Raw genomic sequence first — 17,421 nt, 5'->3', positions numbered from 1 at the left:
TGAGGTCTCACAGCTAAAGCCGGCTCTCAGCTCCAGTGACAGCCATAAATCCAAGAATAAAAAAAAAAAAAAAAAGGAAAAAAGGAGCGGTTGGGAGCTTCAGTCTCCCGCCAGCCTGAAAACGGCCCTCAGCCCCTCACCCAGACTGGCCAGGCACCCCAGTGGGGACCCCACCCTGAAGGGGGTGTGACCAGATGCACACAGCCATTATCGCCTCATCCAGGCACCCAAGCGGGACCCCCACCCTGATCCAGGACATCCTTCAGGGCAAACCAGCCGGCCCCCACCCATGCACCAGGCCTCTATCCTATATAGTAAAAGGGTAATATGCCTCCCAGCACCAGGATCAGCGGAGCCGCGAGGCCTCCTGGCCCCTGGAGCAGCGTGACAAGGGGCAGCACCCAAGCCCCCTGATCACCCTGTGGCTCTGTGTGTGACAGGGAGTGGGGCCACAACCTCCCTATCCGCCCTGCTCTGTTTGTGACAGGGGTAGGCACCCCAATACCCTGATCAGCCCTGCTCTGTGCCTAATAGGGGGGAGCTCCCCAACCCCTGATCGGCCCTGCCCTGAGTGTGACAGTGGCGGCGCCCCAACCCCCTGATCGGCCCTGCTCTGTGGGTGATAGAGGGTGGCGCCCCAACCGCCCCCCATGGGCCCTGCTCTGTGTGTGACGGGGTAGAGCCATAACATCCCCATCGGCCCTGCCCTGAGCGTGACAGGGTGTGGCGCCCCAACCCCCTGATCCGCCCTGCTCTGTGTGTGACAGGGTACGGAGCCCCAATCCCCCTGATGGGCCCTGCTCTGTGAGTGACAGGGGGCAGCGCTCCAACCCCAATTGGCACTGCTCTGTGCGTGACAGGGGGTGGCACCGCAACCTCCCCATCGACCCTGCCTTGAGTGTGACAGGGGGCGGTGCCCCAACCCCCCAATCGGCCCTACCCTGAGCATGACTGAGGGTGGCATCACAACCTCCCAATCCGCCCTGCTCTGTGCATGACAGGGGGCGGCGCCCCAATTCCCCAATCGGCCCTGCTATGAGCCCGACCAGCGGCTGCACCTAGGGATTGGGCCTGCCCTCTGCCACCCGGGAGCGGGCCTAAGCCAGCAGGTCGTTACCTCCCAAGGGGTCCCAGACTGCAAGAGGGCACAGGCCGGGCTGAGGGACCACTCCCTTCCCCCCCCCCCCAGTGCACAAATTTTTGTGCACCGGGCCTCTAGTATATATATAAAATTGATTTCAGAGCAGAATGGAGAGGGAGAGAGAGAAAAAACCCTCAATGATGAGAGAATCATTTACCTGCTGCCTCCTGCACACCCCCCACTGGGGATTGAGCCTGAAACCCGGGCATGTGACCTGACTAGGAATCGAACCCTGACCTCCTGGTTCATAGGATGATGCTTAACCACTGAGCCATGCCAACCAGGCAGGTCTAGGGCTTTCAACACTACCCACAAGGAGGTCTGGATGGTGCCCACTGGCCTTACTTTTCTGTGCCCCTGTCTTACTCCCACTTCTCACAGGGAAATATTTGCCTTTAGCATCAAGATCTCTGCATGTGCCTCTATATCAGACTTGTAAATAATCACACAAACTTAAGCAATTAGATCCCCACGTCTTCCCAATTATTTTAGTATGGAAACAGTCTAACTATAATATAATGCCATCATTGTAAAACAAATATTAAAATTGCCCAAAGTACTTTCACATTCTTTTACCAAATGGTGAAGTAAAAGCATTCTCTTTCCTATTAAATCAGTGCAGTTTCTTGCCTTAGGCAGGTAGCTCTTGGCAAGCCTGAGTTAAAACGTTGGCAGAAACCCAACAATCTCCAGATGGTATATCCAAGCACGGTTTACCAATCAAAAAAAAAAAAGAAGAAATGGAGTCATTTTGTTCATTTGGAGTAAGGGGGTAGGGCATATTTGCTTTAGTGTAAAATGTGCGTTAAACACATTCTGATTCTAGGCCGATGTGAATTAGTACATAAAAGCCTAGCCTTTACTTTTACTGCAATTACATTCTAAGTATATAGAAGGATACTTTACAGACTTATAATTTTGTTTGTAGTATTACTGCCCTTATACAAATTTAACCTTGCTCTTACTTTTATGATGACTTAATAAAATCTGAATTAATGCAAAATTAATGTGTTTCTGCAAAAGAGCTACTATCCACCTTGTACAAGAACAATATTAGTAAGAACAATATTAGTTCTTACTAACTCACTACTCACAGTATTCATTTTAGTCTAGAAGAGTTGAACTCATAGCCTTCTAAGTGGTTCACAATAAAAAGAAAATTTTATTATAGGTTATTACCTGCAGTAAGTAATCTGTGCTGTGGAAAATCAGCATAAAAACATTAACAGCTTTGGGGGTTTTTTGTAATTAAGACAATTAGTTTTGTTGTGTGATGCTTCCTAAAAACAACTAATGTTTGTATAGAATTTATAATTTTCAGAAATGTATTTTCACACCATAATTCATTTGATTCAATAGTCACTTTAGTAGGGTAAGACAGGTATTAATATCGTTATTTTATAGATGAAGAAATCTGCGTTGGATAAGTGATTTAACCAACAGGTTTTTTTTTTATTTCCAGGTCCTTGTTTTGTTACTAAGCTCCTAAGATGTTTTCTTCAGGCTTTTAAGTGAAAGAATTCTTATATCCCAGGACACTGACAAATTAATTCTCCACCCCACCCCCACCATAAATGTCACCCAAAGAATGATCCAGCAGAGGCCATAACAAGCAGGTGTGTTAGATATGACCCTTGAACCCAGGTCTTTCAATGCCAAAACACTCTAATCTTTGGGTCACAGACACAAAAAAAGTACTAGAGAATATAAAAAAACTACCACTCAACTGAAACAATTTACAAACATCAATTACGATGGAACCATGATGAAATGATCTGTGAAACTCCCCATGTGAAAACCGCTAGGGCACCCAAGCTGTACAGAAAATGCAAGGCCCAGAAATCTCTCTCCCAAGTCGCTCTCCTAAGATCCTTACCAGCCACGGACCAGACATGTGCAAACCGTCTGGAGAATGTAGTGCTACAAACCAGGTCTCCCAAAGAACCACATAGAGCCCAGCCCCCAAGAGCTGATTGCACAGGCTTGTCCCATGAAGCCTTTCTCTGGCCCAGTCAAATGCTCGAGTAACTCAATGTGGAAATGGCTGCAGGCCAAGATAAAACAGTAAAATTGAAGAGTCAGATGCCTCCTCTCCCAACAGCAGCAACATGTAAACCAGGTCCAAGAACAACAAAAGAGCCACAACACATGTCCACATGCTGACACATGCAATGTTACAGCTCAGTGGGGAAAACATCCTGTAGGTCTCGTGATAATGAATTCACTGAGATTTACAGTATGAGAGACTGTGGGTGGAAAAGGGTTGTGGGGGAAAAAAGAAGGTTATGGGGAAAATACTTGGAAATCTTAGAGCTCGAAGGATTTAAAGACCAATAGTCCAGCTCTCAAGTTTTACAGATGAGAAAACTGAAGCCTAAGGAAATTAGGTGTAGCAATGGAGATCGAAAGCATGGGCCTAGGAGTTAAAATTGTCCGGACTTCAGTCCTCAGGTCACCCTGGGACAGCAAGAATAACAAAACTCAATAATTTTAAGGATTAAGTAAGATAATATACACCAGTGCTTAGTACTGGGAATAATTACCCTCTATAACAATGATAATAGCAGAGGACCTCACAGAGAGCCTACTATGTGCCAGGCCCCATTCCAGCCATCACTGCTACTGCTAAATGACTCGCCCAAAGTCACACAGGTCATTAGTGGAAGTCTTGGGACTAGCATACAAATTTCATGAAACCACCCCATTTCTGTCATTAACACATTCTGGTTTTAGTGATTTCCCGTTTCAGTCATTTTTAGAGCAGTTCTCCTAGATCAGCGGTTCTCAACCTGTGGGTCGCGACCCCTTTGGGGGTCGAACGGCCCTTTCACAGGGGTCTCCTAAGACTATCGGAAAACACATACATAATTACATATTGTTTTTGTGATTAATCACTATGCTTTAATTATGTTCAATTTGTAACAATGAAAATACATCCTGCATATCAGATATTTACATTACAATTCACAACAGTAGCAAAATGACAGTTATGAAGTAGCAATGAAAATAATTTTATGGTTGGGGGTCACCACAACATGAGGAACTGTATTAAAGGGTCGCGGAATTAGGAAGGTTGAGAACCACTGTCCTAGATGCTAAGGGGAGTCAAGCACTCAGCCTACTCTTTATAGATATAGGCGCATGCTGGCTGAGGAACCAGAATGAAAGAAGAGCCCCAAGGATCTACCTACCCCATACTCGGGAATCTCAGATCCAGGTATAGGCTGGTTAGATAATGAGAAGTCCCATACCTGGCAGAACAAATCTATTACAGAGAACCCCCCATCATAACCCTGTGAAATGGATTCCAGGTATTTGCCAAGATACAGCCACATCATCCAATAAGCCATCAGACACCATACCTTGAGGAGTGCTGTGCTAGCAGCTGGCAACCACAGAGGAACCCAATAATTGTGAGGGTAAGTTCACACTGGGATTGGTTTCTCTGCGAAAACCTCACCCCATTTTTAGAACATGAATCACAAAGTGAGGCTTAGGATCAACACCACAAATGAGCAGTGACTCAGTACCAGCAGCAGCATTGACCGAGAGACATGACATATTTCATTGAAGTCTCCAGATTGCCATTTCAGAGAGAAGCTTATTTCTCAGCATCCCTTACACACTAAAATTTGGGGGTGGAGAATAAAACCAGTTGGCTCATAGGATTGGGAGTCATAGAAATAGATTTGTTATAGGAATTCATGAGCCCAGTGTGTCCAGAAATGCAACTGGCACCCTTTGAGATAGTGACCTGCACGCAGTCTGCAAATTAGCTGGGGAGATGAAGCTACACAGAAGAGCAAACACAAGAAATCCAGGAAGAACTGCCTATTGGAGGATATACGGGAAATGCTGTTTAGCCACAGAGAGATCTGCAAGGGCTGGAAGCATAAGGCACTGGGCTGATTTCTTGGATTTGAAGGACATCCCTGGTTCTGGACTTTTGTGAGGGAAGAGTAAGCACATCCTTGGGACAGAGGATCAGCATAAGTGACGATTAGGATTTAGACCTTTGTGGGGCTTGTTTTGGGCCAATGTAAAGGGCAGTCTGATGAGAGCTGAGCTGTCTACTGAGGAAATGTGGAGACAAATTGGTGGCCTTAACAGCTGAGAAGAAGAGTTCAGTGGGAGATGGGAAGCTACTGAAAGTTCAAGAGTGACTCAAGCTAGGGGAGATGAACTTTCCTCAGACTCTTGATGATGGAAGCTATCGGCCACAACAGGACCTCAGTGTATCCCAAAGGACAGGAGGCAGCATCAGCAGGAGCATATCTTGGGTACTCTGTGCTAGGCCCACTCAGGGCCTGAAGCAGGGGTCCTCAAACTACAGCAAGTGGGCCACATGCAAATACAAATATTGTATTTGTTCCCATTTTGTTTTTTTACTTCAAAATAAGATATGTGCAGTGTGCATAGGAATTTGTTCATAGTTTGTTTGTTTTTTTAACTATAGTCCAGCCCTCCAACGTTCTGAGGGACAGTGAACTGGCCCCCTATTTAAAAAGTTTGAGGACCCCTGGCCTGAAGGTTCAAGGACAAGCAGGACAGCATCACAAGCCTCAAGTATCTTACAGTAGATTGCAGGGAGGTACGACAGCAACATAAAACAATCACACAGTAGTCTTTCTAAACTATTGATAGGTTACCCATCAAAACACTAACAGCAAAGAGTAAGGGCTTTAAAAGACTACTGAGGCCCTGGATGGTGCAACTCACTTGGCTGGGCATCATACCATGCAATGAAAGGTTGCCAGTTCGATTCCCAGTCAGGGCACATGCCCAGGCTGCAGGTTCAATCCCTGGTAGGAGGCATGCAGGAGGCAACCATTCAATGTCTTGCTCTCACATCAATGGTTTTCTCCTCCTTTCTCTATCTCTTTTCCTGTTTGTCTGTCTTCAAAATCATTTATTCTTCCTTCTATCATCTTCATTCTCCTGTTAAGCTCATCTTGTAAAGTTTTCTTCTCCGTTATTCAACTTTTCCATTCTAGAATTTTCTTTTGATTCTTTTATAGTTTCTATTTCTCTGTTGAAATGCCTATATATTCACTCATTATGACAATATCTTCCTTTAGTTCTTTTAACATATTGATAATAGCTGCTTTAAATGCTTTGTCTGCCAAATCCAACCTCTGAGCAATTTGGGGATTAGTTTCTGTTGACTTTTTTTTTAATATGAGTAATATTTTACGATTTCTGTGCATACCTAATCATAGCTAATGATACCCTGAAGACTTTCTGCATTTGATCTTTCCCTGAAGAGACCTGGTTTTTACCAGTAGTCAATCTGCCTGCTCACTCTGATCTTTCGTAGGCTTGGTCTTCTACTTTGTTGGATGGATTTATGAAAAGCCCATTTTCAATCCTGAAGACAACACTTTTGGCAAATTTCATATGGTTTCAATCTGTACATGTGCATTCCAGCCCAGCCAAGGATTCCCTGGGCACACCCAGACTCACTTCTGTCCCCCCTTTCCCATGCAACTCTCTCCTTTCTAGTGCCCTGCTCTGCAGATTCCAGATGCTTCAATTGCCCCATGCTCTGACCTCTGTTTCTTTGTTTCAACAGGACTGCTGTGACAGAGTAGACTCCAACGTACTACCTCCAACCAGAAAACTCTTCCTTGGAAGAGGGCCAAGATTGTGACCATCAGACTCACCTCATGAGTTTTCCTTCTCTCAGGATCAAAATATTGTGCTTTCTGTTGACCAATACCTGGAAAGAGTTATCTCATACATTTATTTCATCCAGGTTTGTGACTGTTTACTGCAGAAGGACTGGTTTGTTGCCAGTTACAGCCAGAATTGGAAGCCCTTCCCTGAAACATTCCTTTCTGAATTATGCTCATTTTTTTAAAAAAGGTCAGTTTAGATCATCCAAATTAGGGTGATTTTTATACTGATATCCTGGAAATATCAATTAGGAATTTTATAGAACTTTAATAAATCATATCATCTGAGAAGGAAAGGAGGGCTTCATGTAGCTAGATGGATTAATTCCATCCCTTCAGAACTGGGACAGAGCTTTATTTTGTATTATGCTCTATAATACCACTACATAATTCTTGTTTGGTTAGTGATCCAAAGGGGTTATTTAAATCTGAGAATTTGGCCATCTTTGCCTTATATCTCTTTGCCACATGTATTCAACTAGACAGTTCCTTTAAAATTTTCTGCATCCACTTATTGGGTTGTGAGGCTACTGGCAAATACTGTCCAGCTGTCTGTTTGGGGTTTATGCAGAAACATCTTAAACTAGATCTAAAATTAGATCTCAATGCCAATTCCAAACCCCTAAGTAAGGCCTTAGCTCTTTTCTGATCAAGAACAAGCATCTAAATGTCAAAAGGAAAACTGAAAAAAAAAGTAAGAATGGGAAAAATGAGAATGCATGGATTCTATGTATTTCTTTAGAGCTTTCTTCAAAACAAGACATTCAACAAACTTACTGAGCATCTACTATGTACTCAGAATTGTGCATGTTACAAGGACACAAAATATCAAGCACGGTTTTATATTCTGAGACCTCTGTCACAGTGGGCTAGAGAAATCATAAAAGTTTAATCAGGAAGTCAAAGTAACCGTGCTACTTGCTTCATAACTTCCCAGAATAAAGGCTTCCCAGAAGCCAGGAAGGCGCCGACTACCCTATGGCAAAGGCCTTCATCAGATAAAGGGTTTGGAATACTGCTCCTCTTCCTTTTTTTTTCCCCCCTCCTCTTCCTTTTTCTTCCAAATTCTTATCTCCTGTGAACATCAGAGTTCATGTCAATAGAACCCGAGCACAGTTCACTGGAGAACAGATACACACTCTCAATGAGCACACATGTGCACCCACACTCGGACACACACACACACACACACACACACACACACTTCAATTAACAGGTGCTTTGATATTCCTGAAAGGGAAATACTGAGTGGCCCTGGCTGTTTGCTTTTCCTATATTTTTATAATTTTTATGTTTAAATATTCCTTTCTTTAAAAACAGACTGACTACTCTTTTTCTAGAATGAACACTCCAGCCTCAAGTCAAATATATATGAGAAAGAACTTCAAAAGGAATGTCATATTTTAACTATAATCAATATATACCCATGATTCTCTATAAAGTAACTCTCTCCTATTTCTCTCTTTCAATCACACATACCATCATCCCCTATCCCTAGATGTCTGTTCTTGTATCCCTCTAAAGTCACATTATTTGTGTGTATTTGTATAAATACATATACGTATAAATAAACATATATATATTTGTTATCCATCCCAAGGTTATAATTTGTAAAATCCTGGTGGCTGTGCTATTCATCAGTTCCATGGCCCCACATTAGGAGTCCAGGATCTAAGTCACACTTGGCTTGAAAAACTGGCTCTCTGATCTTTGGTGCATTCCTGAGGCAGTGACCCAGAAGGATATCCCCAGGTATCTGAACAGTGGTGTGTCATGTTCAGTGAATGACCGTGGTAGGAGGTCAAGCTTTAAAATCTGCAGACCACAACACTTTCCAGTACCTTGAATTCTTAGGAGTCACTGGCTTAGTCCATCTTGGTAAACTCATCTTGGCTGACTTCTTCAGTTCCATATCTGGAATAGGGATACTAACATTGTGCTTGTATAAAGGTAGAGTTGGTGTGGATCATTTCTTTCCATCTATATTTTAGAGTCATGAGTGTATCACTTTGAATGTTCCGTCACGAGACTGTCAATTTCCTAGGAGACTACAGAAGGCTATGAGTCCCAATGATGGCCATATTTCCAGGGCATAACCCTAAGACTTTCCAAGAAGCTTAACAAAATGTTATATTTTATTCAAGTGAAGATGCCATAGATTGTAAAATGCATCTAATTTCAGAGATTATAAAGTATTTTAAAATATGTATATACATCCATATAATTCTTAGAATCAATGAAATACATTCTTATTTTTATTCCAAATACTTAACAAAATTATAATTAGCTATATTTCCAGTTTGCAAAAAAGGTCATGGATTATCTTTTTTAAATATATTTTTTATTGATTTCAGAGAGGAAGGGGGAGAGAGATAGAAACATCAATGATGAGAGAGAATCATTGATCGGCTGCCTCTGCATGCCCCCCACTGGGGATTGAGCCCGCAACCCGGGCATGTGCCCTTGACTGGAATCGAACCCAGGACCCTTCAGTCCGCAGGCCAACGCTCTATCCACTGGGCCAAACCAGCTAGGGTGTCATGGATTATTTCAATTCATTTTTATAATAGCCCTGAGATAAGTAAAGCAGACATATATCTCACCTGATATATAAGGGAACTGGCTCAGAGAGGTTGCTTGACCAGTCTAAGGTCACAGCTTCACCATGATAGATTTGGGACAGGATCACACGTCTCTATTCTATTATGCCACATTCTGCCTTCCAGAAAACAGGTATAACAAATGTGTTAGCTGTGTCACCAGCATTCATTTCCTATCATCATCTGGCACCAGAAGATGTATCATCGGTTGAGTCAGTCACTGTAATTCCTATTCCTGCTTTCCCAGCCTCCCTTGTACCTCAGGACAGGCACTTGGCCAGGTTTGGGGCAATGAAACATAAACAGAAGTATGATGAGAAAATAAAGTTTTGAGAAATGTTTTTTTGTCTTTGTTTTGTTTCACAGGTATTGCTCATGCATCCCTAATCCTTCTCCCTTTCTCTTCTTTCCTAGCTTGACTATGGTCATGATGGCTGGAGCTACATTAATCATACTGCAGCCATGAGGAAAGGCTAAGAGAATCAGAGTCACTGGCCTTGATGTCACTGAGCCACTGAACCAATATCAATGATCACGCATCTCTATATTTATTATGTGTGAAAATTTTTTGTTTAAGGTATTAAAATCAAGTTTTCTACATGCAGGTGAATGCAACTCTAATAAAATAGGAGAGAGAAATTGTGGCAAGCAGAATTCTACAATGATCCCCATGATCTCTACACCCTGGTGTTACTGTTGCCTTCATAATGTATGGCAAAAGGAATTTTGCAGATGCAATTAAGGGTACTAATCAATTGACATTAAGATAAGATGACTATCCAGGTGAGCCTAACCTGATCATTGAGCCAATGAAAAGCAACGTTCTCTTTGGCTGGTAGCAGAAGAGGAAATCAGAGAAATTCAAAGTGTGAGAGGAAGGCTCTCCACTACTGAGACGAAGGAGGCGAAAATGGAGGGTAAGGGTAGCCCCCTAGGAGCTGAGAGTGGTAACCAATAGCCAGCAAGAAAAAGGGAACTACAATCCTACAACCACAAGGAACTGAATTCTGCCAACAACAGGCATAAGCTTGGAGGAGATCCTGAGTTCCAGGTGAGGACATAGTGGCCAACCTTTAACTTCAGCCTTGTGATACTCTACGCAGAACACACACCCATGCTGTGCCAGGGTAGTAGTTTAAAATGGGAGAATTTACTCTATAACTCAATATCTGGAGGCCTAGACAAAGCCTTCTTTAAATAATCTTTCCTCTATAGATAAGAGACTGAACTTCAATTAAATCAACTATTACCCATAGTACAGAGTAAATAAAAAAATAATGAAAATAGTAAAAAAACAAAACAAAAAACACAACAACACAATTATATATGTAGCACTTTCAGACATATTTTGTATGGAATTCTCTCTATGGAAGGTTTAATTTCTTATTCTGCCTTGCTTATTACTTAGGCCACTGCAAAATTAGCTGGCCTTTCCAGAGACCTGGGGCAAGGCTGGAAGGGTGATCATTTTTAGTGCAAAATGTTGAAGAATAATTCTGGGTATCTTTCCTTTGAGCATCAGGAGGCCAACAAAGAGTCAACCAGTCCTCTGGAGATGAATGGTGGTGATGGTTGCACAACAATGTGAATGTATTTAATGCCACTGAACTGTGCACTTAAAAATGGTTAAAATGGTAAGTTTTATATTATATGTATGTTAACTAAATTTTTAAAAATTATTCTCTAAAAAAAACTATGCAAGCTGAAGTTATGTAAAGCAATCTTCATAATCAAAGGGAAAAATATGACTGTTCTGTGACCTTTAAAACTTGTTGCCAAAATATTAAAAATTCTTACTGCTGATATTAGGGCTTGAGAAATAGGTAACTTTTAAAAATCATACAATGAATATTACTACATTGTAATTTAAAATATTAGAAACATTAAAAATGAAAATAGTTTATTTCTTTCAGAAAAAAAGATGGCAGTGTCTGGCATCAGGATGGGGCCATAGAGATGGAGAAGAGGAGGTAGCTAAAACATGTTTTGGTGGCATGAGCTGCAGGATCTACTGAATGGATGGTGCCATATGGAGGGAGGGCAAAGGTGGAAGAGCGACGACTAGTAGACAATACTGCCATTGACTGGGGAGGAGGAAACGAGTCAAAATTTAGGGGTAAAATAAGCATTTCTTCTTAACTTTTCTTTTGTCTTTCCTTCTTTTCAGCGTTTCTTTTTAAATATGATGCTTCTAAATAAGGATGCTTCTGAGACATCCAAGTGCAATGTCAACTAAGCACCTGGACATGGGAGTCTGGCACTCAAGGCTGGAGATGCAAATTGGGAAGTCATCATTCTACAGAATGAATCTGGTCAGCTATGTAGCAAAAAAGGGAATGGCCGATGCTCTCACACAGGCGCCTGGTGCATGTGGAGGCAGCACTCACTATGAGGCTCCATTCAAGTCCTAGTACCCTATGACTTTAAATGGACCAAAAAGAGAAGAGATGCCTGGTTAGCGAGTGCTGTCACGTTCTGCCCTGCAATCCAAGGCAGAGGTCCTGAACCAACAAGGCCACGCACTTGGAAACAAGAAGAGTTTGAAATGAGAATCTTTGAATTCTAGACTTGAAAAAAAATGTTTGAATATGCTGCTAAAGAACTCAGTATAGGCAGGCGCAAATATCCTAGGTGATAACTGTCAGCAGGAGAGGGGAAGGTACCAGTCATACCACAACAAGGGCGGGAATTTCCTGAAACTACAGGCAATTTTACAACTCTGAATAATTATTAAATGAGATAATGTGGGTGAGAGTGCTCTATGGACTGCAGAGCATTATTCGAAAAAACAAAGTCTGCACGTTGCTGTCAACCAAGCAGCAGAATGTGGAAAGGGATGGGGCCCTCCGAACAGTTGGGTGCTTTGCGGATGCTCCTGGGAATCACTATCTCTGATTGGTCAAGGAGGTAAAGGCTCGAGGAGGGGAAGCAGCTGGAATAGCTCTTGCTTTATTAACGATGATATCCACAGGCCTCCCTCCTTCCCCTCCCTGGGCTCCCAGTACTATGCACGTGGAGGCACACTTTGTCATTCCATAATGAGGCACATCATCTCCTTTGCTTCTCCCATCAACCTTCTGAGGTAGGTGCTATTAGTCACACCACCATTTTAAAGACAACAAAAGCTGAGGCCAGAGGGGTTAAGTAACTTGATCCAAATCAGAGAACTAATAAGTGGTAGTGCTGGGAGTCCAACCAAAACCATTCTGACTTTGGAGACTGTTCTCAAACAATTCATTGACTCAGTCATTCAATCAACTAACAGAAAAGGGAGGGGACATCGATCTCTCCCACCTCTAAGAGGCCCTGAACTTAAATGACAACGTAGGTTTCTATAGAGGATGAACCAGGGGCCGGGTAGAAGAGCCCAGGGAGGCTTCCTGGAGGAGGCTATAGATAACCTGGGTCTTAGGAAAATGAACAGCACACTGATTCAGAGCACCAAGCTCTGCAGTCAGGCGGCCAAGACCCTCACCATTGCTACCTGTAACTACAGGAATGTCTCCTAAACTCTCCAAATATGAATTTCACCTAATAGTGTCGGAGATTCCTGTGAGGATGAGAAAAATGCTGCATGGAAGACTTTTAACACAGTGAAGAATAAGTGTTCTGTTAACGCTATCTATTACCATTATTACTTCTACTAAAAAAAGAATGAGTAGGAGTTAGCCTGGTAAAAGAAACAAGGCAAGAACTTGCTGATTTCATTCCTGTGGTCATGGCATTCAGGAAGTGAAAGTGGAAGAAAGGGGGAGATCTTAGAAATTTGGGGGTAAAAAGGAAGTAGTTGTGTGAGCTTCAGTCTGAGGCAGCAAAAGGCCTGGCCAGCAGGATGCCAGGCATTAGCTGGCTTGGAAAAGCCTTGTGAGAGAAGGTCCTGGAGGCAGGGACACCACACTGGACAGCTTTGGGCGCCCATCTGTAGGGTCATCCATGTGAGCAGTGTCTGTGTAGAGTGCACTGCATAGCCAGTGCAGCTGAAGGCAGCAGCGTGCCTGGCTGGGTGCTCTGAGGGTCCCTGGACAGCGGACATCACTGTTACAGGTACCAGCCAAGGGGTCCCACTGCTAATATATCCAAGTCGTCTGGGCTGTGTCAGTAAATGGCGGCAGCAGTGTGACCAGCACTGTGAAACCATATACAAACCACACAGAAACCATATAGAAAACCACATGTAAAGGAGTCCAATGGTGACAAGAGAGCCCGCGGCCATCCAAACTTATCAGTACAGCTGCAGGAACGTGACAACTCATTTTAGAGACTCCTTCTAATGCTCCCTATATCAAGAATAACAAGGAAATTAACAGAGCTCGAGGCCACAGATCTCAAGCTTGGGGGGGGGGGGGTAGCTCTAATATAAAATTAGCTCAACGTAGATTTGTCTGGAAAACACAGAGCTTTATTCTCCCAGGCAGAAGAGAAAGAGAAAAACCATTTCCCTGTCCTTCCTTCTTTCAAAGAAATAGAACTTTCCTCCTGGGTTGAACTGCCAACTCCCCTTAACTCTTTCCCTGCCACGCCAGTCTCCAGTGCCTCACTCCCAGTAACCCTTACCCACACTCCATCGGCTTGCACCAACACTCCCACAGCACCTGCTGCACAACTCCAGGAGGCGCCACTCACGCCGATGGAATGGGGGGGTGCCCCTTTATCTGAATGCTGCTCTTGGAACTGTGCAATCCAGCAGCCCCGCAACAACACACACCCTCCCACCTCACCACCCACGCTTAAGAAAAAAGCAGGAATGTCAAATGTTCAGGGAAAAACTTGACTGGGAAAGAAGATGAAAATAAACACCTATCGCCATAAGAATCCTTGAGCCTGTTCTTTCTTCATCAGAATAAAAGAAACACCAGGGATAGGAAACAGCAATTAAGCTGGGGTGATTAGAAGGAGAGCTGGATAGAGGGCAGAGATGGTCCCAATAAACATCCTAAGGACACTAGGAATGTGGACTTAATTGGGAGAGGGGATAAAAAGTGAGTTTTAATTTGGGAAATGCTGAGATTCAAGGATTGGAGGAAAGAGGGTGGATGTAGTATATGTAGATTTGGGATCTAATTAGAGCTAAAAATGGAGGGGGGTGGGGATATAAAGCCAAGAGAATGAATAGGTTATCAAGAGAGAAAGTGAAAAGATGGATTAAAGAAGATGGCTGACTCTTGGAGCATGCCTACATATGGGAAAGGGGGGAGATGAGAAGAAAAAATGGGGGGTCCCAAAGTGAGAGAGCCAGACAGAGAAACAGAAAAACCAGAGGCCTCCAGGGTCATGAAAGCAAGAGAGAATTTCAAGGTAGACATTGTGGGGGCTTGGATGGTCAGTGCTGACCCTTAAGAATGTTAACTGGGTGTTAGCTCCTTGAGGGATGTCCATGCCCTTCTCAAGGTCAGGGCCAGCTACACAGGAGGAAAGCAACAAGAATGCGTGGAATAGAGTAGAGCAGCTATTAGTATTGCTTTTAACCCTTTGCGGTCGTTTGTCTACTCTCAGCCACCAAAGCTTTTTTACCGTTCCGGTCGTATGTCTGCTCTCAGCCACCACAGCAAGGAACCGTACGAATCTTAACTCTATTCATTCATGTATCAGTTCATAATTTCTCTGAAAGCTCTTAAGTGTCTAAGCGACCTTGTCACGAGCCAAAACATTGCCCCGACAAATCGGAGATATCGAAACTCAATATAAACAAACGCGGCCGTTCCACACTCGCCATGCAAAACACCGTGGCGAGTCAGTCGCCTTTTGAGAGAGAAGAAATCGACAAGCTTTGGAGATACTTCGCAGAATTTCAAATAAAGCTTTACAAATTACGTTTAACTGTAATTAGGCATTCTCGCTTGTTAAGATATTTCAAAACAATACTCCAAAATGGCAAAAAGAAAGTTACCAAAAGAAGTGTACTGCGAATCTGAAAGTAACGATGAAGAGTTTTATTTTGGCACCTTGAATACTGACTCTGAAGTAGAAAGTGAAAACGTTTGTAGTGATTCTACTAGTAGTGACGTAGTTCCAAAAAAGAATTAATAAATCTTGTTTGTCCTTCATAATCTTGCATGTTATGTATCACTGCTCTTTCAATGGAAATTAATTCCGACCAGTACGAACCTATGTCCAAATTTAATACGACTGCAAAGGGTTAAAAGAAGGCAAAAAATGACCAGCATACACAGAGTTAACCCTCATTACAAGCTTCCATGGAGGAAGGACTTTTCTATTCACCTGGCATATGTTGAAACTCACCTGAGAGGAGGGGCAAGAGGCTATTTCCTGGGATCTTCCTGTCACAAATTCTCAGAATGACCACAGAAAAATCGCAAATCCTTTTGCTTTTGTGTCCACAAATTTATTGGTTTGGAATTGATAGGCACACTTATTTGCAAATATATTGAAAATACCCAAAGGAGGAAAAGCAGATTTCATTTGTCTCAAATGCTATGTGGTCTTCACACATTCTCCAACAAAATAAAATGCCTAGCAGTAGACACTACTTCCATAAAAGCTTTTTATCATGCATTTATTGAACATCTCCCATTGTTAGGCATGTTCTGGTAAAATTCCAGGACTAGAAAGAGGACCAGACCCAGACCCAGACCCTGCCTTGAGGGAGACAAGCAAATAAACAGACAATCCCAATACAATGTGATCCCGCTTCCCCAGAGAAACCCCGCAGTGCCACTGGCACAGAGGAGTGACATCTAGCCCAATCCTGGGGTCAGCAAAGGTGATATCTGGGCAGGGGCTTGAAAGGTGAACAGAAATTAGTTTGGGACAGGGAAAAAGGACATTCTACTGGCAGTATGACATCTATAAGAACAAAACAAGACAATACAATAGGGCCAATTAGAGGGTGTCATTTTACTTAGCCATGTTTAAACAGTTAATATGCAAAACCATTGTTTCTTACCAGAAAGTGTGCACAACAGACTTGCCTGACTTTTTCATCCATCCCCAGACCTCCCCACCACCTAACCCCATTCTTAAACATCAACCATCACAGACCCCAACAGCACTGGAGTATGTGTTAGAGATAGGGTAGGAACTAGAGCAGGGGTGGGCAAACTTTTTGACTCGAGGGCCACAATGGGTTCTTAAACTGGACCGGAGGGCCGGAACAAAAGCATGGATGGAGTGTTTGTGTGAACTAATATAAATTCAAAGTAAACATCATTACATAAAAGCGTACGGTCTTTTTCTTGTTTTAGTTTTATTCATTTCAAACGGGCCAGATCCGGCCCAAGGGCCGTAGTTTGCCCACGGCTGAACTAGAGGTAAGGGGAAGGTTTATCTACAGATAAGGTAAAAAGGGAAGACGAGGCTAAGAAAGAGGTTCAAGTTCACAGATGGCCTGAGATACAGAGTTCCTGTTAAGAACGGAGGAGGAGGAAGAGATGGGGTGATGCGGAGCGAGAAAAAGGGTGTTTGTTTTGTACATGACTGAGAAGTATAGTAGTTTTTTTATAAAGCCCCCAAGCAAAACAGCTGTAACAAAATGTAATATGTTCATACAAAGATTAGGAGATGAATGAAAGCATGTTGTGTTTTCTGAACTATAGGTAATTCAGTTTGACTGAAGCAATGAGCCAGAAGGAGTTTAGGACGGTTAGGAGTCAGGTCAGGCAGGACCTTCTCTAGGCTATGCCAAGAAGGTTGAGTTTTGTGTTAAAGACTGAATTAAGGAGATCAATTAAACAATTTTAAGTAAGGAAATAACATGCATTTTATTTTATGTTTTTAAATATATGCTTATTGATTTCAGAGAGGAAGAGAGAGGGGGAGAGAGAGAGAGAGAGAGAGAGAGATGATGATGAGAGAGAATCCCTGACCAGGATTCAAACCATGACCTCCTGATTCATAGGCTGACACTCAACCACTGAGCCAAGCCAACTGGACAAAAATAACATGCATTCTAGAAGGACCATTCTGGAAGCAATGAGGAAGGGGACTGGAAGGTGGGAAGACCTGCTACTAAATATAGTGATCAGGCATCACAAGATGAGGGGTAAAG

The 17,421-nt window shown here is 43.0% G+C and overlaps 1 protein-coding gene across 1 annotated transcript in view; it reads right to left on the bottom strand.

Moving 5' to 3' along the window:
* The window catches only part of STON2 (stonin 2), a 140,819-nt gene that overhangs the window by 104,606 nt on the left and 18,792 nt on the right, over positions 1–17,421 (bottom strand). The gene's annotated exons all lie outside the window — the stretch shown is intronic.

Source organism: Myotis nattereri (assembly GCF_964212035.1).
Source record: "Myotis nattereri genome assembly, chromosome: 1".
Classification (NCBI taxonomy): Eukaryota; Metazoa; Chordata; class Mammalia; order Chiroptera; family Vespertilionidae; genus Myotis; species Myotis nattereri.
This window is presented reverse-complemented; position numbering and strand designations above follow the sequence as displayed.